This window comes from Bos mutus, chromosome 7 (assembly GCF_027580195.1).
Source record: "Bos mutus isolate GX-2022 chromosome 7, NWIPB_WYAK_1.1, whole genome shotgun sequence".
Classification (NCBI taxonomy): Eukaryota; Metazoa; Chordata; class Mammalia; order Artiodactyla; family Bovidae; genus Bos; species Bos mutus.
This window is the reverse complement of record NC_091623.1, coordinates 24110821-24137816: the sequence shown is the minus strand read 5'-3', so window position 1 is coordinate 24137816 and position 26996 is coordinate 24110821. Positions and strand designations below refer to the sequence as shown.

Genomic DNA, 26996 nt, shown 5'->3' with positions numbered 1-26996 from the left:
CTGGTGGGCTGCCGTCTATGGGGTCGCACAGGGTCAGACACGACTGAAGTGACTTAGCAGCAGCAGCAGCAGCATTCAAATATAATTTGGTGCTTATTGCTTTTATCAGATATTGAAGTCTGATGAAATAAAATGCAAGGAACTTGTGCTTCTGAGGCCTTTTGTTGGTTGTTGTTTTAGTTGCTAAGTCAAGTCCTACTCTTATCACTACCACATAGACTGTAGCCCACCAAGCTCTGCTGTCCATGGAATTTCCCAGGTAAGAATACTGGAGTGGTTTCCTGTTTCCTTCTCCGGGGGATCTTCCTGATCCTGCATCACCTGTATTGGCAGGCAGATTCTTTACCACTGAGCCACTAGGGAAGCCCTTCTGAGTCCTTACTGACAATCGTGTATCACACCTCCTTTTCTGTACACAACTATAATACAACAGCAGACAAAACAATATATTATGTTGTTTCTATTCATATTATGCTAAGCTGTCCTGCTACATATCTGTAGTAGAATTTGGACCTTGCAAGGAAATGGCTAATATACGTATGGATTTAGGCAATTATCTGCTTCCTTTTTCTAACTCTATAACCGAATATATCCGTAATTAATGTTCTGACATGGTGTTGTGCAGTGGACCAAGAACTGGAGTATCCTAAGGCAGACCAAGCACCAGAGATAACCCGATCTCTCTCTCTCTCTTTCTGTCTCTGCCTCACACACACACCTCACAGGGGAAGGAGTGAGAGAAGAGTTCAGCCTTTGATGAGCTTACCTAAAATTTTGCCAGTAGAAGTTACTTTACTTTGAGCATATATGTTCAAAGCTACATTTCCCTGTCAGCCATAACATTTATTGAGGACAGTCTGGGTGCTGGGAGTGGGGAGAGGTAGATTAGGAGAATCCTGGGGATCGGGAAGTTTACAGTGAAACTGCAGTGAAAGATAGCAGGAGGATGTTGGGGATTCATTTATGGAGCTTAATATCAACAAATGTAGATTGATCTAGTGCATATTTAGTGCCAAAGTGTTTCAGAGCTGCCATTGCATTGTGAGAACAGCCTCAGCAGGGACAGCTGTAGAGACTTCTTACAGGAGACAAGTTCCTATTTGGATTTTGGAAGTTTCAAGATTCTATTAAAATGTATTAAATTTGGCTTTAACTTTGGAACAGGACTTCAGTGTGTCTAAATTCACCTTATATTGATTTCAGTGGTCATATTTTCTTTTGAAGTGATATAGTTTGAAGTTTAGAATTGTATTTAAAATGTGCTTTTTTTTTTTTCCACTTAAGCATTATTTCCTTAAGTGGGCTTCCCTGACAGCTCAGTTGGTGAAGAATCCACGTGCAATGCCGGAGATCCCAGTTCGATTCACGGGTCAGTAAGATCTGTTGGAGAAGGGATAAGGCTGCCCACTCTTAGGCTTCCCTGGTGGCTCAGCTGGTAAAGAATCTGCTTGCAATTCGGGAGACCTGGCCTTGATCTCTGGGTTGGGAAGATCTCCTGGAGAAGGGCTACCCACTCTTATAGAAGGGCTATACGCATGGACTTTGTAGTCCATGGGGTTACAAAGAGTCGGACACAACTGAGGGACTTTCACTTTCCCTTTTTCCTTAAGTAGGCCGGAAAAAAAACCTTGTTTACCACAACCACCCTTTCCCCAACATCCTCCTGCTATCTTTCACCCCAGTTTCACTGTGAACTTCCCAATCCCCAGGATTCTCCTAATCTACCTCTCCCTACTCCCAGCAACCAGAATGTCCTTAATAAATGTAAAAGGAAAAAAGTAAAAGTGAAAGTGGCTCAGTCGTGTCTGACTCTGCGACCCCATGTCCATGGAATTCTCCAGGCCAGAATACTGAAGCGGGTAGCCTTTCTCTTCTCCAGGGGATCTTCCCAACCCAGGGATTGAACCCAGGTCTCCCACATTACAGGCAAATTCTTTACCAGCTGAGCCACAAGAGAAGCCCCAGTGGTTTGTAAATGGGAGCCCTCACAAAGGAAAAAAATGAGGGAATTAAAACTATTAGCACAATATTATTTTAAACAACTCTGTTTCACAACCCAGATAATCACAATGGTGTGATCACTCACCTAGAGCCAGACATCCCGAAATGTGAAGTCAAGTGGGCCTTAGAAAGCATCACTACGAACAAAGCTAGTGGAGGTGATGGAATTCCAGTTGAGCTATTTCAAATCCTGAAAGATGATGCTGTGAAAGTGCTGCACTCAATATGCCAGCAAATTTGGAAAACTCAGCAATGGCCACAGGACTGGAAAAGGTCAGTTTTCATTCCAATCCCAAAGAAAGGCAATGCCAAAGAATACTCAAATTACCGCACAATTGCACTCATCTCACACGCTAGTAAAGTAATGCTCAAAATTCTCCAAGCCAGTCTTCAGCAATACATGAACTGTGAACTTCCAGATGTTCAAGCTGGTTTTAGGAAAGGCAGAGGAATCAGAGATCAAATTGCCAACATCTGTTAGATCATGGAAAAAGCAAGAGAGTTCCAGAAAAACATCTATTTCTGCTTTATTAACTATGCCAAAGCCTTGGACTGTGTGAATCACAATAAACTGTGGAAAATTCTTAAAGAGATGGGAATACCAGACCACCTGACCTGCCTCTTGAAAAACCTGTATGCAGCTCAGGAAGCAACAGTTAGACCTGGACATGGAACAACAGACTGGTTCCAAATAGGAAAAAGCTACGTCAAGGCTGTATATTGTCACCCTGCTTATTTTGCTTATATGCTGAGTACATCTTGAGAAACATTGGGCTGAAAGAAGCACAAGCTGGAATCAAGATTGCCGGGAGAAATATCAATAACCTCAGATATGCAGATGACACCACCCTTATGGCAGAAAGTGAAGAGGAACTAAAAAGCCTCTTGATAAAAGTGAAAGAGGAGAGTGAAAAAATTGGCTTAAAGCTCAACACTCAGAAAACGAAGATCATGGCATCTGGTCCTATCACTTCATGAGAAATAGATGGGGAAACAGTGGAAACTGTGTCAGACTTTATTTTTTGGGGCTCCAAAGTCACTGGAGATGGTGATTGCAGCCATGAAATTAAAAGATGCTTACTCCTTGGAAGGAAAGTTATGACCAACCTAGATAGTATATTAAAAAGCAGAGATATTACTTTGCCAACAAAGGTCCGTCTAATCAAGGCTATGGTTTTTCCAGTGGTCATGTATGGATGTGAGAGTTGGACATCCAAAGAAAGCTGAGCACTTAAGAATTGATGCTTTTGAACTGTGGTGTTGGAGAACACTCTTGAGAGTCCTTGAACTGCAAGGAGATCCAACCAGTCCATACTAAAGGAGATCAGTCCTGGGTGTTCATTGGAAGGACTGATGCTGAGGCTGAAACTCCAATACTTTGGCCACCTGATGCGAAGAGTTGACTCATTGGAAAAGACTCTGTTGCTGGGAGGATTGGAGGCAGGAGGAGAAGGGGACGACAGAGGATGAGATGGCTGGGTGGCATCACTGACTCGATGCACATGAGTTTGAGTGAACTCCAGGAGTTGGTGATGGACAGGGAGGCCTGGCATGATGCGATTCATGGGGTTGCAAAGAGTCGGACATGACTGAGTGACTGAACTGAACTGAACTGAACTGATTCTTCCTTAACTCTCTCCCCAGTCGTCTTGCCTAAGTATATATGTAAATGCTGACTCCATATTGATGCCCAGCAAAATATACAGAGTCCTAAGTCCTATATTACCAGATGTAATGACTATATGTTCTGGGAACTTTTATTCCTTCATGTGGTCCCTAAAAACTGATGTAATTATGTAATTACTAGCCGCAGGCCTGGATTACCCCTTCCTTTATTTCCACACTGTTCTTCTTCTTACCTCTCCCCACCCTCCACTGGCCACTTTTCTCAGATGTTAATTATAAAGGCTTGAGTTTACACCATCCCAGGTCATTTGCTTTCCTAGTAGGAAACTCTGCATTTTGATATGTATTGGGTTATGGTAAGGCAATGGGGCTTCTGTGCTTGGAACCCTGAGACCATATTGTGAATGAGGCCAGTCTATACTGCTGGGAGATAAGTAACTACCTGCAGGAGAGCAGAGGCTCTGGCTAATTGTCAGCTAACCCCTAGACCTGTGAGTGAGAGCATCTTGGATCATCCTAGCTACCAGCTGATCCACCATTGACTATGGACAGAGTCCCATAGTCATAGGGAAATCTGTTGTCATCCTGGACAGGATAACCCAACTGAGTTGCACAGTTAGGAACTAAATAAAGTGTTTAGCCACTAGGTTTGGGGTGTTTTGTTACTAGCTAAGCTAATCCACAAAAGATCTGAGTAAAATGCAGGGAATGTACGAAGAAGAAGTGACTGAAGATGATGTATAACATTTGCAATATCATGGTAAGAAATTCAGACCTATTTTGTAGGACCAGGTTTCCCAAACTTCATTGACTAGTGTACCATTTTTATCTTTTAAAAAATATCTGCATACTCCCTCAGTTAGATTTTTATTTAAATTGTCCAATTTTTATACCAAAAGCTTACTTTAAAAGTAAGCTTAATAATTTCTACTTTTCTAAGCCTATTAAAATATATAAATATAAAAATCTGGTCTAAAAAATCAAATTTTTGGTATCAAAAAATCATCTCATGTATTTTGAGTGCCGCATTCTAGAATTTCCTGCTGTAATCAGTAGGAATCAGGATCACAAGGCAAAGAATCTGGAGTATGGAGAGGCTGCTGGCAAGGAGAAGTGAGGAGGCTACCGTGGTCCAGACGGAATATGGCACATGATTGACAGACTAAGGTGTATTCCTGAGGAAGAAGAGAAAATACCTGGAAACAGATTTGTGGTATGTGGGGTGGGAATGGGGAGTATGAAGTATCCACTGAGTAGATAATAAGAAGGGAAGAAAAGGAAAAAAAAAAAAGGTAATAGATCTGCTGTACTTAATGAGTTTGAATTAATATGTCATTTGAAAACAGAGGCTTACAAATTTTTTTTTGGCACTGCATGGCTTGCAGGATCTTAGTTCCCCAACCAGGGATTGAACCTGGGCCACTACAGCGAAAGTGTTGAGTCCTAGTGACTGAACTGCCAGAGAATTCCCTTAAAATGTTACTTCTGAAATCACCAGCATATAGGTGACAATATCATCAAGAGGAACTGTTTAGTACAGAGATTCTCAGCTTGTTTTTGTTTTTTTCACCCCCGAACTTTTATGGGATATGATTTACTCCCGCTATAAACAGATTCAAATAGGTGATGATTCTCAGATGGGGGTAGAAAGTACTTGTTTCACTTGAAAAATAATGCCCCCATATGATTCTGATACACTGCCCTCCACTCCTTGATTTAGAGTGAGCGATGAGGACAGTGGTGTAGAAGAGGAATCAGTAGAAAGGGGCAGAGCGGCTAAGAAGTCAGCTCCTCTAAGAGGGAGAGAACTTTCACATATGAGAAGGGACCTAAAGACAAAGGGCCATGGTACTGAATTCTGTAGAGAAGTTTAGGAGCATGATTCTTTAAGTAAAACTGGTTTATCATAGTACAGTACTGGGCATAAAATAAGAGCACAGTTAAGTATTTGGGTGAATGACTTATGTAGAACTCTTTTGTGCTTGAAACACTTCACAGGCCTTAAATATCCAAGGCAGACAGGATGTGTAATAATTGTACTGCTTTGGGCTCCAAAATCAATGTGGGGGGTTTAAAATTCTGTTTCTCTGTCCACAATCGGTGACTTAGAAATATGCTCACTGGGGCACCATAGTCCTGATCTCAGCGCAAAGCGATGTTTGAGGCTGTTTGCCAGAACTAGTGTCAGTCGGCACTTGCTATGGCCACCCCACAGCGATGGCGCCCGGGAGTAAATTATTTGTCTTAACGATGATTTGGGTTGATGGAGTGAATAGACTTGCCTGGCAGACCAGGAATGCCATCAGCCTATCTGTATCACAGGTAGGTTTTACATTCATAAGAGCAGTTCCTTTTATCACTGCTGTTGTGCTTTAAAAACAACATACATTTCTACCAGATCAGGACAGCAGAGTTTGCTCAGACCACGGTTTGGTGCCTGCGTGGGATGCTCAGAGCACACTCAGCAGCACACACCGGCTTGACATCTGGCATCCATGCCTCCTGTGAGATTGGCTTCCCTCTGGCTGTGCCCTGAAAGATTCCCCACTGGGCCCCTTCTGTCCCACAGTGTAAACACATCACAGGAAATGAACAAGTACAGATTCAACTTTTCCGGAAGGAACGGAGAACCCTCTCCCAGCTGGAAACCTGCGGTGTTTCAGTGTCCAGGAAGTCTGACCAGCCTTTAGGGAAGAGGCTGTTGTCTGTGGCACCTTAGTCCCTTTCTCCTTCTAAGCTTCCCACATGCTTCCTATAGCCTTGTTCTAAGTCATCCAGCTGAGGAAAATTGCTTCAGGACATTTAAATTGTGAAATAAGGCTTGCTTGTCTTTTACTATAGATTCATTAGTGCCAATGGATTTAGTTATTTACAGTTGTAAATTTGGCAGTTTTTTTTTTTTTTTACTGAGGTAGGGGACTCTCTAAAAGAATTGAAGCAATATAAAGCTAAATTTGTAAATAATTATTCACTTTGACTTGTTTTAATATGAAGATAAAAATATTAAAACGGTTAAAGAAAATAGTTATATAACAAGGAAGTTAAGACCCCAAAGAGGGGTCAAACTTTCCTAGAAGAGGAAAAAAACCTTTCCACATTTCCCTTACCGTCTTCCCAATTCCATTTTTCACTCCAGTCTAATGAATGCATTTTACATAAAATTCTCACACTCCCTTTGCTGTCTTCCTACCACTGCAAATACAGCACAGCCCGTCTTTCAGATCCACTTCAAGAAAAGACAGACTTGAAAGGCTCTCCCCCATGGTTTTGTCTGAAGTGGCTGCCATCCTGCCGCACACACAAGGGATCCAGTTGCTGGGCTGGGGGAATCCCAGAGGCGAGTGGAGGGAGCCAGCTAGACCGACCGACCGATCGCTTAGCCGAGTGAGTCAGGCGGGCCTGTGTGAAAGGATGTAGGTGAGCCAGAAACTAATGGGAAAAATAGGGGGTTGTCGCTCATTTTGATGTGGGGGAAATCTGAAAGGTCCTTCTGCGTGCCAGGGTATTTGAATATTTGGCAAACAGCTGGCTGGGCTCTGGGAGAGGGCCTCTTGATTCGCCTCATCAGATGTTCAAAGATAAAATAAGGCAGCCAGCACGCCGGCACATAGCTCATAGCCTTGCAGTCGGATGTGAATGTAGATTTGAATTGTGATATCAATGTCATGGTGGCACATGCTTTGAGAAAGTACTCACAGAGAATAATTGAAAGATTCAGTGTGAAGCTTCTGAAAGTCGTAATTTAAAGTTCCAGAAGCCTCCATATTACTCTCACCATTAAAATTTAAAATGACAGCGGCCCAATTATGTATGGTTATTTTCTTAAATAAAATCGTATTTCTACTCCGAGTGAAAGATTCATTGCTGCCCACTAATCTCTGTCAGGAGAGCCAATCCCAGTTGCGTCCAGTGTCAGCAGCTAAGATGGCTCGCTTTATCCTGGAGACAATGAAGCAACTGCGGGCAGCAGCGCTGGAAGGCCTATGAAGGAGCCGGACTTGCAGGAGGTTGATTTGCATGATAATCACCATCATGGATCCTCCCTGGTGCCAGCCTCCACACTTAACCAAAGGCCAGTATAACTTTAATAGCAGCCAAGAAGCCCAAGCAAGGGCTGTAGCCCCCACTTTACAAAACCGAACCTGAATGATGTCAAAAACTGCTAGTTAAGAGGTGGCAACTGGTTGTAAAACTAAACCACATTGAGGACTGGAGTCTTGGAACAGAACTTAAAAACCTGATAAAGAATATAGTTTGGGGGACTGTTGAAAGATACGGAGCTTTCTGACTTTTTTTTTAACTCACAGAAAACTGTTTAGCAGAGGAACCCGTTTGCTAGAAGGACTTCTATGGCCATGGAAACCAAGGCATGAACACAGATCAGTGAAAATAACAGAAACTTTTCCAGTGCAGAAACTTTAGTCTCGATCAGTTAAAAATATGGGGCCAGACTTTTAGACTATGAATCTTTCCAGCAGTTTCTTTGGTCTGTTTGATTTTACTTTATACTGCACTGTGGTTTGGGGAATATGGTGTAATAGTAGCCAGAATTGCAATGAAAAACTGCACAGGGCCAGTCAAGCTTAAACCATTGTTATTTATCAAAACCTTTATTCTTTAGTGTTCCCAGGGACAGAGGAGCATGTGAACTACTAATATTATGATGCATGATGTTGAATGATATAGAGTATATATACATCAATAGTAATCTAAGCAATGTCTTATAAATAATAGAGCACATGATTTCTCAAAAGTTTCACAGTGTGATAAAACATTTATAAGTAGGTCTTGGTTCTTCTGAGTTTTGTCATGACTTCAGTACAGCCAGTCCTGTGGCAGTTTGCAAGTTTAATTTTGTTGTCTGGCTTTAGCCCGAGAATCTGTCCACCTTTTTATAAAACTAATCCTGTGATATGAACTCGGTTTTCTTCCTTCTGTTCTGCCTCAGATCACCATGATTTTTACTCTTTCTCCCCTTTTATTTGTGTCTCAGTAAGGGGATTCAATGGACATGGGTTTGGGTGGACTCCGGCAGTTGGTGATGGACAGGGAGGCCTGGCGTGCTATGGTTCATGGGGTTGCAAAGAGTCAGACACGACTGAGCGACTGAACTGAACTGAGGAGGTGTCCACCTTCCCTTGTGTAAATGGTCCCATCACTGTCTGTGCTTAGATTCTTGGTATAAATTATTTTGACTCTTCAACTTTGCACATTTGACATCTTGTTAGCCTCGTCCTTAATAACTCTTAAATTCCCTACTCTGTTTCCTTTCTTTCAATTCTTCCCGACTTGTCTACTTTCTTCCTTCTGTCTTCTCACCATTTACACTTTAACGTCTTGCAAAGTAGATTGAGCCACCCCTGATACTACTCTCTCAGACAAAGATTGTATTCTTTTTTGTCAGACCACTTTTCTCACTCTGCTGTAGAGGAAGAGCAACTTCCCTATTTAGTAAATTTGGAGTAAGTAAGTGGGCCAGCTCAGCTTCCTGCCACCCTCCTTCTAGCTGTAGAAGGGCCTGTCCACTGAGAGCCACATTCTCCCGAACCCCGGCCCAGCACTGGCTTGGCTTGTGGCGATGCCCAAGTTTTGTAGTTTAGACAGCTAGGCTTGGTTTGGCTTTCACCCTAAGCTACTTCCTTCACCCTGGTCTCAATCAGTAATACAGGTTGTATTTTGTACTACTTATAAACTTGTTTGGAATGCAGGAAAGGAAGGGTATCTCAATTTTGGGGAATTGGTTAGAAATCTAAATAAATACAATAATGTGTGCAAGTGAAAAGTTAAAAGTCCTCCTTTCCTGATCTCACTTTCCAGAGGTTTGGTTCTTCTCTCTCTCTTTCTTTCCCCACTCTGTAAGGACACAGCAAAAAAGGTGGCTGTCTATAAGCGAGAAAGCAGTTCCTCACCAAGAATCAGATCTGCTAGTACTTTGATCTTGGACTTCCCAGTGTCCAGAACTATGAGAAATAAATGTTGTTTCTGTCACCCAGGTCATGGTATTTTGTTACAGCAGCCTGGGCTGACTTATTCTTCCTGATGTTTCTATGCATGTACAAATGTGTGTATATGTATGTAAAATAAATGTTTTTACTTAAATATCACATAACAAATATATATATATATAGGTATATATTTACATTTCTCTAAAACAGATCTTTTGTTTCATATATGTCCATATTCTCCATATATATTTATTTATTTATATACATACATAGTATTTTCCCATCATATTTATATACATACATTGTATATTCAAGGTATGTATACATACATTGTATATATTGTATGTATATTTATATACATACAATATATATTCCCCCCAGGATTTATATACATACATTGTATTTTCCCGTCGTACCACACTATATGTTTTGTTCTGCACCTTCCTCTTTTCCCTGAACACCCTTTCATGTCAGTAGAGACCTATGTTATTATTTTTAATGGTTGAATAGCGGTCTGTGGCTTGAAAGGTCCTTAAGAAATCATTCTTCAACTGCTGGCCATTTAGCTCATTTCACATTTTTGCAATTACAAGCAGTGCTATAGTGAAAATGGTAGGGTTTTAAATTTGTATAAACGTGTTAGTATTTTTGTAGGAAAGATTGCTGGAAGTGGACTTGCTATGTATCTCATAACATTTAGTTGATTGATAACAATCAGAGACTCATAGGGCTTCCCTGGTGGCTCAGACAGTAAAGAATCTGCCTGCACTGTGGGAGACCCAGGTTCAATCCCTGAGTAGGGCAGATCCCCTGGAGAAGGGACTGGCAACCCATTCCGGTATTCTTGCCTGGAGAATTCCATGGACAGAGGAGCCTTGCAGGCTACAGTCTGTGGGGTTGTAAAGAGTCAGATACGACTGAGCGATTACCACTAAAGAGACTCATAGGTTGGGAAGAATTCTGAGAACTCAGAGTTCATCACACGCTGCCAGGAAGGATGTTTTGTTTTCACTCTGACTTTGAAAAGTTCAGAGAATGAGAAACAATGCTCTTTATCATGAATGCCTTATAATCACTTGAAATTGACTGTGAAAGAAAAAGTAATAGTTATGATGCTCTGGCTGAGTGAGTTAGAAGTGAAAGACTGACTCCTCAGGTTAAATACTTTGGTGAGCCTATCAAGCATCGCAAGATACAGGATTATCAGAGTTACGTCAGTTGCAGATAGTTGGATCAATTAACATTCATATAGTAGTGTAGTTAGTATCTTGCAACAGGAAGTTACTTCACTCAGTTTCTGAGACTGCTGGGCTATCCCTTAAGATGGCTCTCAGCTGACCCACTGTCTCTAAGCCTTGCCTCTATCCCTAGGAAGCAGGTGACCTATTGAGAGTCTAGCCAGACTACAACGTGAACTTAAATCTGGTTCAACAGTGCATCATGCCTGAATGAATAGTTGGGCTGCCCTTCATTTTTATCTCAAGACTGTTTCCCTTGCAGAGAGGGACATGGCAGCTTCTTTACAAGCTGATTTAAAGAAAAGAAAAAAAACATGATGTAATATGACAGAGTTTTGGGATCCTGGTCATTTCAGGTGGCCCCCTCTGATGCAAGTAGGACTTGTTTAAAATCTTTACAACACTGTGATGACTTCTATGACAAAACTGTATATGACGAACTCGGCTCCCAGAGTGGACATGTGCTTGACTGTCACAGCTTGTACATTTTTCCCACTCAGGGTGCACATGGAAGCATGTCTTCATTAGAAACAAGTGCAGCATGAGAGGTAAAGACGACCATGTTAAACAGCCAGGAATTTTCACCTAATTGCACATTTGTACAACACTGCAAAAAGGATCAGGCAGCCTGGCTATGTTAGACATTTCACTGCTCACCAAAGAGATTTGAAATGGACTTTTAATTATTATTGCCGATTTGCTATGGTTATATTCCTTAATATGGACATCTGATTAGGATTAATTTTCTTTAATTGATGGATAGAGCGCTTACACTTGTAAGGTTGCATTTGTTGATACATATTGGCATATGTACTGTATTGTGGTATTGGCATATGGCATATTGCGACTTTTTGCTGGACTGCAAATAATAGGCACTTCTTATCTGTTTTAGTTTTGAGGTCATTTCTCCTTCCTTCACCTTTGTATGGTTTTTCAGATTTGTTCATGGAGATAGAGCAGGGCTAAGTGACTATTAAACTCTTTCCTATATGCAGTAAAACTCATTAACATGGACCTCACTAAATTTGGAATTTATGATAATAAGGGCTTGAGTTAAAGTTTACTTTTGGATTGTCTCTGAACTAAAGCTTTGCTGAGCTAATAAATAGTGTACATATAATCACAGGGGGATGGCACTCTTACTTTCAAAAGCAGCCTTTCCTAGCACACTAGAGAAAAGGCTTTGCAGAAGAGGCAATAAGGTAGTGTGGAGATGGCCTAGTACAAAGATTGTGCCACATACTAGCTGTGTGACCTTGAACTTACTTAGCTTCTCTGAGTATCTTTTCCCTCATCTATAAAATGGAGACAGTTATCTAATTTGTGGGGTTGCTGTGAAGGTTAGATTTAATGTAAAGTGCCTGGTGTCCGGTATGTGCTTCGTAAGTGGCAGATAATTATTACCAATCTAAAATAATTAGTGAGCTAATTTCACATACTTCTCATTTTTTTAAGTAATGCAGGGTTCCTTGGCACTAAGGCAGAGTTTTGTTAACCTAATCTGAGATATTGCTTTATTATTCTAATTGATTAAAGGAAAACCCCAGCAGATTGGTGTGGTGGTAAAGAACATGAGCTTTGGAGCCAGGCAAACTGAGGTGTGAAAGTAATTCTATCACTCATTAGCTATGTGGCCTTAGGCAAGTTACTTAATATCTCTCAGGTTTTGTTTTCTAATTTGTAAAAATGGGATGGTAATGCCTGCTCCAGGACTTTCGTAAGGACTTGGTGAGATAATGCTTATAAAGTGTTCAGCCAGTGATTTTCATGTAGTAAACTCTCAAATATCAGCTGATATTGCTATTATCAGCTAATATTGCTATTATCATGATTTTTTGGACAGTAGTCCTTATGTAGACTTTTCATTAATTCAGACTTATCTTTTCAGTTCACTTAATTAATGAACTTCATTCGAGACAATCTCCATTCTAGATGAAAATTTCAAGTATGTAAGTAAAAAAAAAGTTATGGAGAAGGAAAATGGCTAAATATGTGGGGTGAAAGCAAACAATAATATTTTAAAAGTGGGGGCATAAGGTCCCAAGTTAGATTAAATTATGTCATAATCACTTTTGTGCATAATCTTTGCATCCTTCGTGAAAGGTGCTTTATATTAGAACCAGAGCTTTACGTAGACGTAGTAGAAAGTGTGGACTGGCGGTCAGCTATCGTTCATCGGTGAGAGAAGCAGTGTGTCCTTTTCAACTTTATTTCCATCTTCTTTCTTTTCCCTTATGTTTCATGGGCTATGTGGATGAGAAATGTAAGCAGTATAATGTCCTGCAAGGAGACTGTGATCTATCCTCCCCTTAATGACAGGCTTACACAGTTTGTCAGAATCCATCATCTCAACAGATCAGACTGAATTACTTCAGTGACTGGCGAACAGTACCACTTGTGGCGAAATGCAAGCAGCTAAGGGTGTGTGTGTGTGTGTGTGTGTGTGTGTGTGTGTGTGTATTAAGTGCTCTTCAATAGGAGAAATGTATTTTACTGAAAACTCTATCCATGCTATTTTTGTAGAGGCAAGCAGTGTTCATCTTCCTTGGGGAAAATAAAAGGATTATTTTTTTGGAGATTCTGAATGATTACAATACAAATTCACAACCTTGAATGAGTTTTAAAAATCAGGTATTTTTGTGCATCATATGCATGTACAATGGAACCTTGTAATAAAAGCTAGAGGAGATAGAACCAATAATACTCTTGGGGCTACATGCCTTTCACTTTCCAGGGCTGCTCAGTTTAAGCAGATACTTTTAGAAAAGGAAAGTCAGTTCATTAAATTGACAACCAATGGTTTAATATATATGGTTTAACATATAAAAATTTTCACAATAATAAGTTCACAAGTCAGAAAGAAAACCTTTCTTTCTGACTTTTGTCAGACCACGTTTTCTAAGTTTGGGCCAGAAAATGTGATTGCTATAATGTACTCCCTGTTGATTAATTGTGTTATTTCAGATATTCACTGGAAGTACCTAATGGTTGGTTGTTAAGGTATGGCATTATTTGTCTAGATAGCAAAAGGAACAGCAGTAATAACTAATTTATTGAATGATTGCTGTATACAGACACTGCTAGAAGCTGGGGATATAGCAGGAAGCAAAAAAAAAAAAAAAAAAGACAGCCTTATGTTGTTAACGGCAACCTATGAAGTATGTATAGATAAATAAACAAGTCCATGCCATGTTGTGCTTAGTCATGTCCTGACTCTTTGCGACCCCATGCACTGTAGCCCACCAGGCTCCTCTGTCCATGGGGATTCTCCAGGCAAGAATACTGGAGTGGGTTGCCATGGCGTCCTCCGGGGGATCTTCCCAAACCAGGGATCCAACCAGGGTCTCCTGCATTGCAGGTGGATTCTTTACCAGCTGAGCTACCAGGGAAGCTCAAACAAGTTAACAGAGTTTATATAATTTGTCCAAAGGTGGATAGCTAGTAAGTGGCAGAGCTCGAACTACAGTGCTGTCTTTGTTGCAGCGGTCTAACCTGTGCTCCACTATGCAGTGACTTAAACAAGCTAGAAGGAGCTCCTTGACACAGTAGGGGAGCCATTTCAGCCATATCAGCTGTGGACTGCTTATGCATAGGCTGTTGAATAAGGCAGAAGTAAACTTCTCTCTTACTATTACACTATCCCTCGGCGTGAGCCTCATTCATGTGTCTGAAGATTTTTATAAGCATTTGCTTTAAAGGCATTCCTTAGATGTTGCACCCCTAACTTCTACTCACATCCTACTGGCCATACCTAACTGCCAAGAAGGTTTGAAAATATAATCTTTATGGTCACGTACATCTCAAAATTCAGAGGTTCTATTAATAAAGGGAAAAAGGGGAGAATGGATATAACAGGACAAATTGATAGTCTCTGTATCATACGATAATTGAGAGCATTGTTTCAGACTTGGACAAGTGACCAATGATCTCATGACTTTGCATCCATTTTCCATTTCTTTCCAAGTAGTATATCAAGGTTGTATGTGTGTGTGTGTGTGTGTGTATATATACATATATGTATATGTATATATGTATATAGTGTGTATGATATATTTAAATGTTCAAAATACATGAGATATCATGAATATGATTCTACAGTGGGACTTAGTCATCAACTGTAAGTATTAATTACAAAATTTCACAATAGAACAAGGCCACTTGCTTTAATTTTTGGCAGAAAGCCTTGCAAAACCCTCAGAATTTGTCTTGCTTGCATTCTTACTCTCACAATGATCCCACATGCCGAGATCTATGTTGTAAGAGGTGTATTTGTAGAGAAATGGCTTTATAAAAATAAAATTACCTTAAGCTTTTGAGTGAGGAAGGTATCATACATAAATCATAAACAACTCTGACCTAGAACTTCAAGGTTTCCTAAAATTCCTGGTCTCTTCTGATAAAGTTTAGATATTTACTATAGAAAAATCAATTAATGAATATTTATTCAGTGTATACTGTGTTTAGCAGTTATGTGAGATGGACCCACAGACTTTTATCTGGGTATCTCCTGGGGCTACAGGTAGTGGAGGAGATAACAATAGGTTAGACCTTCAGCACATACACAGATCTTCTTATTTGTTACCTGGGTGCTGCCCTACCACCTGCCGTCACCTCTCTCCCAAAACTAATGCAGTTTCTGATGTGCTCAGCTATCCATGTGGAGCTGCCTAGAAATATTGTGTCATGCACACAGACAGTCCTCATTGGTCCCTTTCTCCTGGGTCCAGCTCTTTAGATCCTGTTTCACTAGTGGCTAGATGAGGCAGAAGGAAAAAAAGAAAGGGAAAGTTTAAGTTAGAGCTGGTCTGATTATTCTGGCCTAGGTATTATCTAGGTGGGTGGAGGTGGTAGTTGGGGAGCATGTCTGAAGTGACCTGTTTTGTCTTACCCGCCACATGGAAGTAGAGAGAAGCAGTCCAGAGTGAGAATCCTAGAAGGTAATTGCAAAGAAACCACAGAAGCCTGCAGGTTAGAACTTTGTGTTCTTCTCAATATAGCAAAAGCTCCACCCCCTTTTAAGTTTAGTTGAACCCAGTAACTTGAGTCACTTTGTCTCTTTCCCTCCTTGGCTGTGGGGCTGGGAAGTGAACTAGGGGTAAAGGAGATGGAACTAGAGCTTTGCTCTCCTGTTAGAAGGTCAACATCAAGTACTTTGGAGGCTCCATCACAACTCTTAAGACACGGCCTTTATCCCAGTTCTCAAAGACTAACAGCCTGGGAAGCTAGTGTATATGAAACAGGTAGTGAAAACCAAGCATTTAAATTGTGTGATATTGATCATTCCAGAGGAATCCAGATAAGGGATAAGTCAATGTGGATTTGTTTCTTGGAGAAGGCTTCTTAGATCATGTCACTAGTGAGAGGATGAAAGGAGCTAATTAGGAAGGAAGAAAAGAAGGGGTGAACAAAGACTCAAAATGAGCTTAGAGGTCAGTAGACTTGTATGTCTGAAGCACAGACCTCATGGTGGAGACTAGGAAATGAAGTGAAATAGGAAAGTGGAATACTTCAAAAATCAGGCAGGAGTAATCACGTAAGGTTTTTTTTTCCCCCTTTCTTTTTTAAAACTGTCGACCTCATTTTTAATGGTATGAAGTAAGGATAAATTGGTAAGTGATGAATGAATGAATATTGTAAAGACATTTTAGTGTTAGAATTTGTCTAGGATAGGAAAAGGGGGTTCCTATGCAGGACCTCAGTAACACAGGTTGCCAGGAAGCAGGAGGAAGTGAAGATGAGGTGTGTGAGGGTCTGTGAGCCTGGCTTCACTAGGGTTAGCTAGCAGATCAGTCCTCAGAGACCAGGAGGATGTCTTGGGATGGTTTCAGGGAAGATGCTGGATATGAGGAAAGCCAATTCAGCAGGAGATTTGGGCAACTAGAGGGTAGATAGCAGGTGAGATAACAGAGTCAGGAAAGGTGGTATCATGGCAGTGGGCAGTCTATTCACAGCTGAATCCCGGCCAGCAACTGGAGTCCTGCAGTAGAATCTGGGGAAAGTTGTATCAGGGTCTTCATCAAGTAGATTTTGGGTTCTGGGAAAGACACAAAGCCATGTTGGAAATGGGAAAGCTAGTGCAGAAACAGCTTGGAAGATTGGACCAGCGTGTCTGGGCTTGGTAGGGAGACCACAGGAAATATTATGATGAAGCAGTTTAGCGTGAACTCAGTGCAATTTAGCGCATTTGTGGCCACGGAGGACTGAGTTGCTTCTCTTTTGCCTACCTATTGATGGACTGAAGGTCATAGCTATGCTAAACCTCTTTTTTTTTAAACTTTTATTTTGTATTAGGGTATAGCTGATTAACAATGTTGGAAGAGTTTCAGGCGAACACCGAAGGGACTCAGCCATGCATATACGTGTATCCATTCTCCTCCAAACTCCCCTCCCATCCAGGCTGCCACATGACATTGAGCAGTGTTCCCTGTGCTGTAAAGTAGGTCTTTATTGGTCACCCATTTCAAATATTATGCTAAACCTCTTAGGTGGAGATTTCAGGGCCCTAACTCAGGGATCTTGGGATGAATGGCTGAAGAGGAGGCCCGGTGGAAGCAGCATGACTTAGAAGGAGTTGAGACGTCAGCAGAGGAGACAGAGGCACAGCCAGGAGCCTGTCATAGTCCAGGCAGAGGAGAATAGGCCTATCAAAGCAGGGGAATTTTAGTAGCAATTCAGAAGAAAAGGGGTCTGCAAAAGACATTTCAGATTAAGAAGTAACAGGCTTCAGTGACAAGGTTGATGTAACAGAGAAGGAAGGACCTGAAATGACTCGGTGGGTTTTAAATGCTCATGTAATATGACATTTTTGTGCATGAGCTGAAGTGTGTTTTAAACACATGTGCAATTACTTTTGGCCAATTTTTAGAAACTCAAATAAATAAATTAGTTAACAAATTGAGTGTGTTAAGGCTAAGCTTACTTGCGTGTTGATCGGCTTTCTATCCCACTGCAGTGGGACATCTCAGAGTGACAGTCACACTTGAGCACGTAAATGAGTAAACATTTCCTGCAAAGATGTCTTCCTTTTCAGGTGTAAGATTGTGTTGCTCATATACACGTGCATGGATGTGACTGAAAAGCCCAAGGCGGGACCTACCTGCATCTCCCCAGGCTGTTCTCACGGGGCCTCTGCCGTAGAGCCGATCCTTGAGGTGTGCGTGCGTCCTGCTTCTACGCACCTGGTTAGTTCAGAGCTTTGCTGAAGAAAGTGTCTTCCTGCCTGCCCACACTACTTCACAATGGGCTTCTCTTCGTATAACTGTTGTGTCCCAGCCAGACACTTTGGTGCTTCTCGTGGGACACAGGTGGGAACGCACTGTTCATGGAGGGGTAGGGCTCTGAACCTCAGGAGAGGTTTTATTGCCATTTATCAAGGCAAAGAAAAAAACCCAGAATCTTTACCTGGGTAGGGAACCTTTGTTTTCAAAATGCACAAATTTGTGGTATTTCTGATTTTATTAGGCTTGGATCTGCACCTGGGGTGGCATGGATTTCAAAGTCATTATTTAAGGTAAGGAAATAAAACTTTAAACAACATTATCCTGAGAGATCCTGGCTGTGTTTTTGAAACGTTGAGCTAAATGATTTTAGCAATCAGCAAAAGACCAACCATTGTGCTTCTGAAAAGTCGTTCTTTGAAAGGCTTAGATTAATAATTTGTTTGCATTTTGTTCTCAGGTGTACTGTCTGTAGGGTGGAGGTGGACCAAAGACCTGCTTCACTGGATACCGGCTTCAAATCACCTTTCATATTTTCTTGTTGGGAAGACAACTGTTGGAGAGTCGTCTTGTTATCATCAGCAAAAAATGGAAACAGATCAAGACATTAAAAATGCCACCGTGGCCAGCAGTTAATGATGCCCGAGTAATGCAAGCTTTGGCAAAGGAATTTTTCAAGACGTGTGCTTCACCAGCCAGGAATCAGGAAAGGCTGAACTATCCTTTTTGTCTCAGCTGTTTCTTAAATCAATGCAACCCCTCCAAATTAAAGTGAATTGAAACAGTCATTGCCTTTTCAACTTAACTGAGTACTTACTATGTGTGAATCACTGTGCAGAATAGGGAGGGAAAATGAGGGAGGCAAATAAGATGTGGTCCCGACCTTGAATGTATTTACAATTAGTTTCAAGAGACAGTTTTTTTTTGGGGGGGAGGGTTTCTGCTTCTAAGTGTGTCCCTAAAATAGGAAACAGTACTGGAGTGGGTAGCCTTTCCCTTCTCCAGGGGATCTTCCCAACCCAGGAATCAAACCCAGGTCTCCCACATTGCAGGCGGATTCTTTACCAGCTGAGCCACAAGGAAGCCCTAAATTTCTTTAATACAAAACAAAACTCTTAATGTGGGTAACTCAGGGCATCTTAATTCCATTTTTTTGGTCTTCTGATAGTTCCCAATTTATTGATTTAATATACATTCAGTAGGCTTTAGAAGTATTAATACATTATAGTTGGAGTAAATTTGAATAAATCCCTTCCCCCTCCTTAGGTGTAGACTGTATATTGGAGAAATATATTGTGTTCATACATTTCTTGGGGAGCTGGGAGGTGAATTATACCTGTTGTCTCTATAGGCCTCTGCCTTCCATGCCCTCGGGGCCTGCCATTCTGAGTGAGTTATTAGCATAGAGAAGGGAAAGGTTTGGCTCAAACTTGTGGGTGCTGCTCATGGACCCAAGAAAGGGCAAGGAATGTGCAAAACAGACCCAAGCAAAGGCTCTGTATAACAATTTGGCCATTTCAGTATTCATTGCATTGTTGTCTGTATTCCATGAGTTGGATGACTATATAATTTTTCCAAAAAGTTATTTCTGATCTGGGAATAAGTCATGATTTTTCCAGTGTTAAGATGCTAATATGACTGTAGACACAAACAGTGTCTGTGACACACTTTAGTATGTATGAGCCAACAATAGACATGTCTTTGTCTTGAGTAATGTCCACATCTGAATTGAAAATGTGCCAGCTTTTTTTTCTTTAGCATCATCAACAGACTTCTTAATTAAGCTGCCAATACGTGCCATCAATAGCATTGTGTGCTGTGTGTCAAATGAATTGTGTAAGTGCTGTTTCTCTCATTTAATAAACAATGTTGCTCCCTATAAAATGGATTTAAAGTGTTCTTTTAATGGAGCATTCTCTCAGTCCCTAAAAAATTTGATGAGAATTCTCAAATCATTCTTTTTTATTTAATTTCTAGAAACTTTGATTTGGCTCCTGAGTAAGGAATAAACCTAATCTGACCAATGACTTTAATTATATGATTCATCCTTAATACAACGTATTGTCACACCCCTAAACTCCTGGTGGTGATACTGGATATTTGATGTGTCACTTTCAGTTTGTGTAAACTAACTTCCAGGAAGTCTGAGTTGTGAACTTGTATGGTACAAGACTGTAAATGTTTATTTACTGTTCTGAGAGATCTAGAGGGACCACCTGTGTATTCCTTGTGCCTAGGACAGAGCCTGGTACATAGATACATGTTCAGCGAATATATGGTGATCAAGGCATATAAAGTAGCTTTTCTTCACCTATGACTTGTAAAGCTCTGTAAAGGACAGAGGGGTCTTGCTAACAGAGTATGCACCTCTGTTGGTTTGGAGTTTACAGTCAGTGTACTTAGAATGAGTCCAAATCAGCTGGATTTGATTTATTGTCTGGTCCGCTGGTCTCTTAACTGGTGTCTAGGGTTCACCAGTCCAGCCCTGTCATTGGTACCAACCTCCTCTCTGCGTCCCCTGACCCTTGCCCCACTCTGCACTGGGGGCGTTGGGGGGTGGGCAGGGCTGTTCTGCTTCTCCTCCTCTGGCTTGTCCACAGGGGAAGAGCAATCACTCTATTCACTGGGTCCTCATGGTGTGCCAGGGGCTGAGCTCGGTGCTTTCACGTGTCCTCTTACTTAATTATCTCATTTAAACCACACAACGACCACTTGAAGTGGACATGATCCATTTCAGAGACATCTATCTTAAGTCATGGGATCTAAATCCAGATCTCTTAGATTCCAGAGCCTGAACTATTAACCCCTACCCTCTGCTGCATGCCACGGCAAACTCCCACTGCCTGGGCGTGGGGGAGGCACTTCAAATCTGGTTATAGTCCTAGATTCATTGCATTTAGTATTCCTCAACAGCAAACTGTCTAACATAAAACCCAGCGAATCACAGTTGTTTGGAGAATGGGGGAGGGCAGAGCAACTGGCAGAAAGCAAAGTTGGAAACAAACCAATTTGAGTCAAACCTTTAGCCTTTACCTCATAATCCTTTTTCCTTGGTAAACTTTCTTTTCTTTTTTTTTTTTTAACATAGCCTGACACCATGTGATAAATCAAAGCCTGACTTAATTGACCCAGAATTGATCCCCATATGTCTTTTGGGGGAGCATGTTTTAAGTCTGGTTGTTGATGCTGAGAAATAATTGCCACCCTAGAAAGGTAATTACATATGCCATTGTTTATACACATAATAGGCTCTGAATGCACGTTCTGCGCAGAGGGGAAGAGAACCCTGCTTGCACATTAGGGGTGTGTGCTCTGTATTGTGTCAGAATGCCACAAATAGCATTTGAACTGCTGCCGATTACTGTTGATTTCCCTGATGTGTGTGTGTGTGTGTGTGAGAGAGAAGGCGGGGGGTGGGGGGGGGACGGCGGTGTGGGGGGTGGAGTGGGGAGAGGGAGAGTTCAGGAGTGAGGAAGGGGACTGTTGGTGGAAGGCTGTTGGTTGAGCTGAAATGGCAGTGATTTGCTTTTCCTTAATTTTTTACTTAACCACAACCTCTTCTGGATCTGATTCATTTACCTTGGTCTGCTTAAAAGGACTTTTCTTCCTGCTTGGCATATGCTTATTAATGAGTTCTCATATTTCTTTTCATCAAGGGCTGTTTACTTTGTGGAAATACAAAGTGAGAGTCTTTCCCCACAACATCCTTCTAAATGCCCTGGTTTTGACCACCGCTTTAAGTACACCAAGCGGTCAGCTAAAAAAGTAGCCAGTGCCTTTCCTCTCACTGTGCTTTCTGGTAAAACATAAATGGGACTTAAACCACAAATGACCAATTAAAGCACTTCATGCCTTTCCCTTTAGCCATGAGACAGTAGTTATCCGAAGTAAATACAACAAACAGGCTATTTTGTGGTATCTAAGCCTAGGAGCATATATATATATATATATATATTTTTTTTTTAAAATCAAAGCCTGAAAAAGCGAAATGTCATGCCTTTTTGTAGTGCTGCACAATGAAAGAAATACATATGTATTCCAATATGGACCTGGGCATTATTTGAAGCTGAAGCAATTCATCCTGGGCCATTCTCTGCCAGAGTGTCCAGCAAATTGCATGACCTGCTTGTTAGGGCTTGACAACGGTGTTTGTGCCTCACAAAGGCCTCCGCAGCACTGGGCAGCAGTGGAATGTCAGGATGAGCACACTTCACACGCAGATGTGGAACCATAATAGCCCGTGAGGAGATGCATGTGGCGGGGAGCGTAGGGTGGGGGCCGGTTGTGGAGGGGTGTGCGGTGTGAGTATGTGGGTGGGGAGCTGGGGGAGGGGGAGGCCAACAGTTAGCAGTAGGGACGTGGCCCCACTGACCACATTTAATCAGCCCTCTGTAAACAATCCAACGTTTTCATTGTTCTCTAAAAACTAATAAAGAGAAACAAGCACTTCTCATTCATCTTGAAGTAATTTTCTGTCAGGTTGGAGCCCCTTGTGGCCTCCAGCTTGGGCAGTGCTAGCTGTGTGATACAACAACTATTGCAATTTATTTTACAAACTCTGGTCATTCACATGTCAGTTAGCGTTCACCAAGCCGGCATCTGAAATTGTGCAGTTAACGAGTTTTACAACATTTCTATCAAGAGAAACTGTTTAGCATAACTGACTCTTAAGGAGTTATTATACCTCTAAAAATCCATTTTAAGGGGCATTATTTAAATAAAATAGAAAAACGGTTCACTGCCTTTTAAAGGGGCTACAAAAAAAGTCCATCAGCTCCAGTGCAGTAATCCTCAGCTTAAAGCACTCTTGAGAGCACTTCTGGGAATTGTCAGCATAATGAAATGTTTTGTGAAATGTCCAGATAGATTCCTCTACTCAACAATTTTACGGCACCATATTTATTTTCCTTCCAGTTTTTAAAGAAGTAAATTACTTTTTGAGAGGATGACTCTATGTTGTATAGATTAACTGAGCACATTATTACCCAGGTTGTAGCAAAAGAGATGGTTCCGTTTGCAGTGTCATCTGTATGCATCTTCAGACAGGGGCAAAGAAAGAGAAAAGCGGCTTTTCCCCCCTTAGTGCTTTTAGCTCCAATAGAGCTAATAGAGTTTTGCATTTTCCCCATGCCACATTTTTTTCAAACTTTTAAACAACTTTGGTATGCGGTAGCATCTGTAATTGCATTCTTTAGACTTTTCTTATCCTAAATAAATGCAGGAAACCCATACCCATGGACACTGGCATGTGTATAATGATACATATCATTTGAATTTGGCCCACTTTAATAGGAGATGCTTGAACATTTTGCTTAAAGGATACAGTCCTCACATTCACTGAGATGGTCGATGACCCCAAACCAATTAATAGCTAGAGTCCATAATGGAGCACTACATGGCTTAGCAGCAAGTTCATTTAGTGTATTATATTACCTACTGGGAGTAGGAGCCACCACTTGTAATGTCAACGGCTTAATAGTTCCTTCTAGGATGACCAAGACCAGGAGAAAAATTATGTTCTGCTGTAACAAGAGGTATTTCATATCTTCAGGAGGTGTATCTATAACATGGCACATTTTCATTTTGCCACAAACGGTCCCCTAATTCCTTAGACTGATGTTTGCGCACACAACTTTAATTTTCTGAGGGACATGGGCAGGTGTTCTTTGCCTGTTAGCTGTATCTGCCCATAAGAAGCACACTAACATCCATGAACCAAATACAATTTGACATAATTTATGCCTTTATTACCTCCTACAGAATGATATTATTTCATGCTGGCACATTAATGTTTCCAGCATGTGACTTTTATTCCTGGAAATTTTACCTTCTGAAGTTCAAATATTGAGGCATGACTTTAAAATTTTTCTCAGTGCTTTAGATTTGGGGAAAATGCAACTTATTGCAAATGCAACTTTTAAAACTTTTTTTGACATTTGGTGGCACTGCACAGATGATGTTCCGTTAATGGGCAAAAATCATACCTGAAAACTCTCACCTTTTCTTGGCCAAATAGCTTGTTTTTATTCTGTTTCATATTTTTGCAACAATATTTTTGCAAACAATATTTCATCACTTTGCTGCTAGTTGTTCCCCTAGTGGTGGGCACTAGGGGAACAAATAGGAGTTGTTGATCAAAAAATGTTTAAGTGATTGCAACTTGAATCTGCTGAAGTACTGAGATGTGTCTTAATATTCAGAATCAGGGCAGAGGGAGTGAGTGTGTAAATTTCTCACTGCTGCCATCACACATTGTCACAAGTAAAACAGCACAAATTTATTGTCTCACGGTTCAATAGGTCAGCAGTCTCCCTGGGCTAAAATCACTTGCTGACAGAGCTGCATTCCTTCCGGAGTCTCTAGGGGGGACTCTCCGTCTTTGCCTCTCCTAGCTTCCAGAGGTGGCCTGCCTTCCTTGGCTTGTGGCCCCTTCCTCCGGTGTTTTAAAACTAGCAATGCTGAGTCAAATTCTTCTCACGTCGCATCTGTCTGATCCCATTCCATTGTCACATCTCTCTCTCTCTCACTGCAGCCAGAAAAATGTCCCCTCTCTTCCTTTGAGGACTCATGTGATTAGACTGGACCCCCCTGGCTAATCCAGGATGAATGCTCTTCCCACCTCGAGACCCATACCCTAGGTGGCGTCTGCAACATCTCTCCTGCCACACGGGTATCATAGTCACAGGTTCTGGAGAAAAGGACCCAGAAATTCTTGAAGAGGGAGCAGGGCAGTAGTCCGCTTACCACTTGAAGTTTCAGAATTCTTTCTCATACTAATATTTGAAAGATTAATAACAATCACCAGCCTGGTAGCCTCTAAGCAATAAAAATCAAGCACAAAAATAGTTTAAAGTTTTTGAGTATGCATTTCAATATATACACATTTCCTTCTAAACTGTAATATTATCTATATTAATAGTGTATATACTAGTAGTAAATCTTCCATTTCTTTTTAATATATATATAGTAAATAAAAGCAGACCCTCTAATGGCTTCTTTGTACCCCAGTACATCAATTTGTGTGCCCTTACCATGTAACTCTTAATTTTGGAAAAGAAAGGAAAAAGATGAAGTTTGGATTAGCTTGTAAACATGTAGTTCTTGACTCTTTCAGACACGTAAGCCTTCAATGTGAGGAAGAGACAGCAGAGACCTTTATGGTAGTCTCTAACGGTGTTTCAAAGTGAGGAAAAAAGTTATTTGTTTTAATTACGTGCCCAAAACTGTCCTGAAAGTTGAGAGATGCACAGTATAGAATTATGAGACAAATGCCATCTTATGAAAGACTAGAAAGATGTTGTTTACCAGAAATCTCCAAAACATGAGTTAGTCACTTGTTTAGAATGAGGCCAGATCTCATCAGAAGAGCTACTCATGTCAGTGCACTTGAGAATCTCAAGAAACCAATGACTGTTCTGAACACCTGTAGCAAGGTCTGTATGAAACTGGGCTGTGGGAAAAGGTGATTCTGTTAAGTTCACTTGAAGTCATATTTTCAACTTTGAAAAATGTCTCTATTACACCAGCCACATTTGATCTCCATGGCACGTAGGTTTATTTCAGTGTAGGAAAACCAGATATTGTAACACACGCCAACGATTTAAGTCCCGTTGTGTTATTTTCTGAGATGTTTTCAGAACAGTCAGCCTAGAAAACGGGATATGGCTAAGACGTGCTGATGCACCTCTGAAATCAAAAAGAGCTTCTGCTGGTGAAAGAAAGTAGGTTGCCACAAAAATGTACATCAATTAGGAAACAAGTCAACAAGTGTTTGCCAAGTGCCGTAAGTGTCCCGGAGGCAGTCTGGGCAGTATATTTTTATTTGATTTGCCCCAGGCCACTTCCATTCTCTTCCTGAAAGATGGACAGGTAGTCTCCTTAAATCCTTCGCTGTTGGTTTCCATCAGTGGTCTCAAAGTGTAACTGCTAACGTATCAGTGATTACTGTACAAAGGAGTTAACCATTACAGCTAAATTTCCCCACTGAAACCCAATCCAGGGATTAGCAACAATAGGGAATCTGTTTTATTTGCATTTAATTTGTACCTTCACACTATTATCACCAATGTTTTAGTTTCAGGAAATGTGGTCTCAGGCTATTATAACCACATTTCATGCTGCTGTTTCACTGTTATTTGATCTCTATGGTTGGAAATGACTTACTGAAAAAATAAAGCTAGCATACTTTATTTTAATTATACCAGTGCTGTGTCTAAATAAAAAATGTACTTTATATTTAATGTGGAGCACAGATTAACAGTTTTATGGGACATAAAATCTATCTATATCATTTTCTATTTACACATCAGTTATATATCTTTCTCTCAGCAAAACAAATGCCTATGGTGTGAAAACGAGGAAGGCAAGCATCGAAGTTACAATCACATGGGCAGTAAATAACATCTTAATTGGTCTGGAATGCCGGAGTTTGATTTTTTTTTTTTTTCCGCCCAGCTTTTATTTATTGATCTCTATAGCTTATTTATCTTCCCAGTGATTTGTACAAGTCTATCTTCTTTCCTCAATAAACCAGTCTATGGTGGCTTTATATTGCAAATCCCATCTGGGGAAATGGTTTTAGTGAGGGAAGTACACTTGCTCCTGGAAAAGCCATTATTTAAAGCTTTTGTAGAGGTAAGGGTAACTGCTCAGTTTTTACACTTTGTCTTCTGGAAAAAAGAAGGAAAGAAGAAGTGCAGCTATTACAAAGTTGCCACCCAATATGTGTTTCGGCAATTCTTTTTACTCTCCACTTGTTTGGCAGCAGTAGGGAAACAAAGAAGAATTTAGTGTACACTGAGACATGTCTTCTAAATTTTCCTCTGCATGATTTAGATCCTAGCGAGGGTAGCAAACAGGAATGGATTGTGTATGTCTCATACATCACATGTAAACCCTGGATTTTCTTCTGTATGCATTTCTACAGCTCTGTTCCTAATACCTTTTTTTTTAAATAGCACTTTTGGATA

The 26996-nt window shown here is 40.9% G+C and overlaps 1 long non-coding RNA gene across 8 annotated transcripts in view; it reads left to right on the top strand.

The window, feature by feature from the left end:
* Positions 1-19911, top strand: part of LOC106700753 (uncharacterized) — a 157105-nt gene extending 137194 nt beyond the window's left edge. For 5 of the 8 annotated variants that reach the window (XR_011464694.1, XR_011464697.1, XR_011464691.1 and 2 more), the window contains 2 exons: positions 18272-18320; positions 18488-19911. This is a non-coding gene — a long non-coding RNA (uncharacterized lncRNA). Of the gene's footprint in view, positions 1-17840; positions 17992-18271; positions 18321-18487 lie in introns of all 8 variants that reach the window. The other 3 variants (XR_011464695.1, XR_011464692.1, XR_011464693.1) reach the window with 3 other exon arrangements.
* The last annotated feature ends 7085 nt before the right edge of the window (positions 19912-26996 follow it).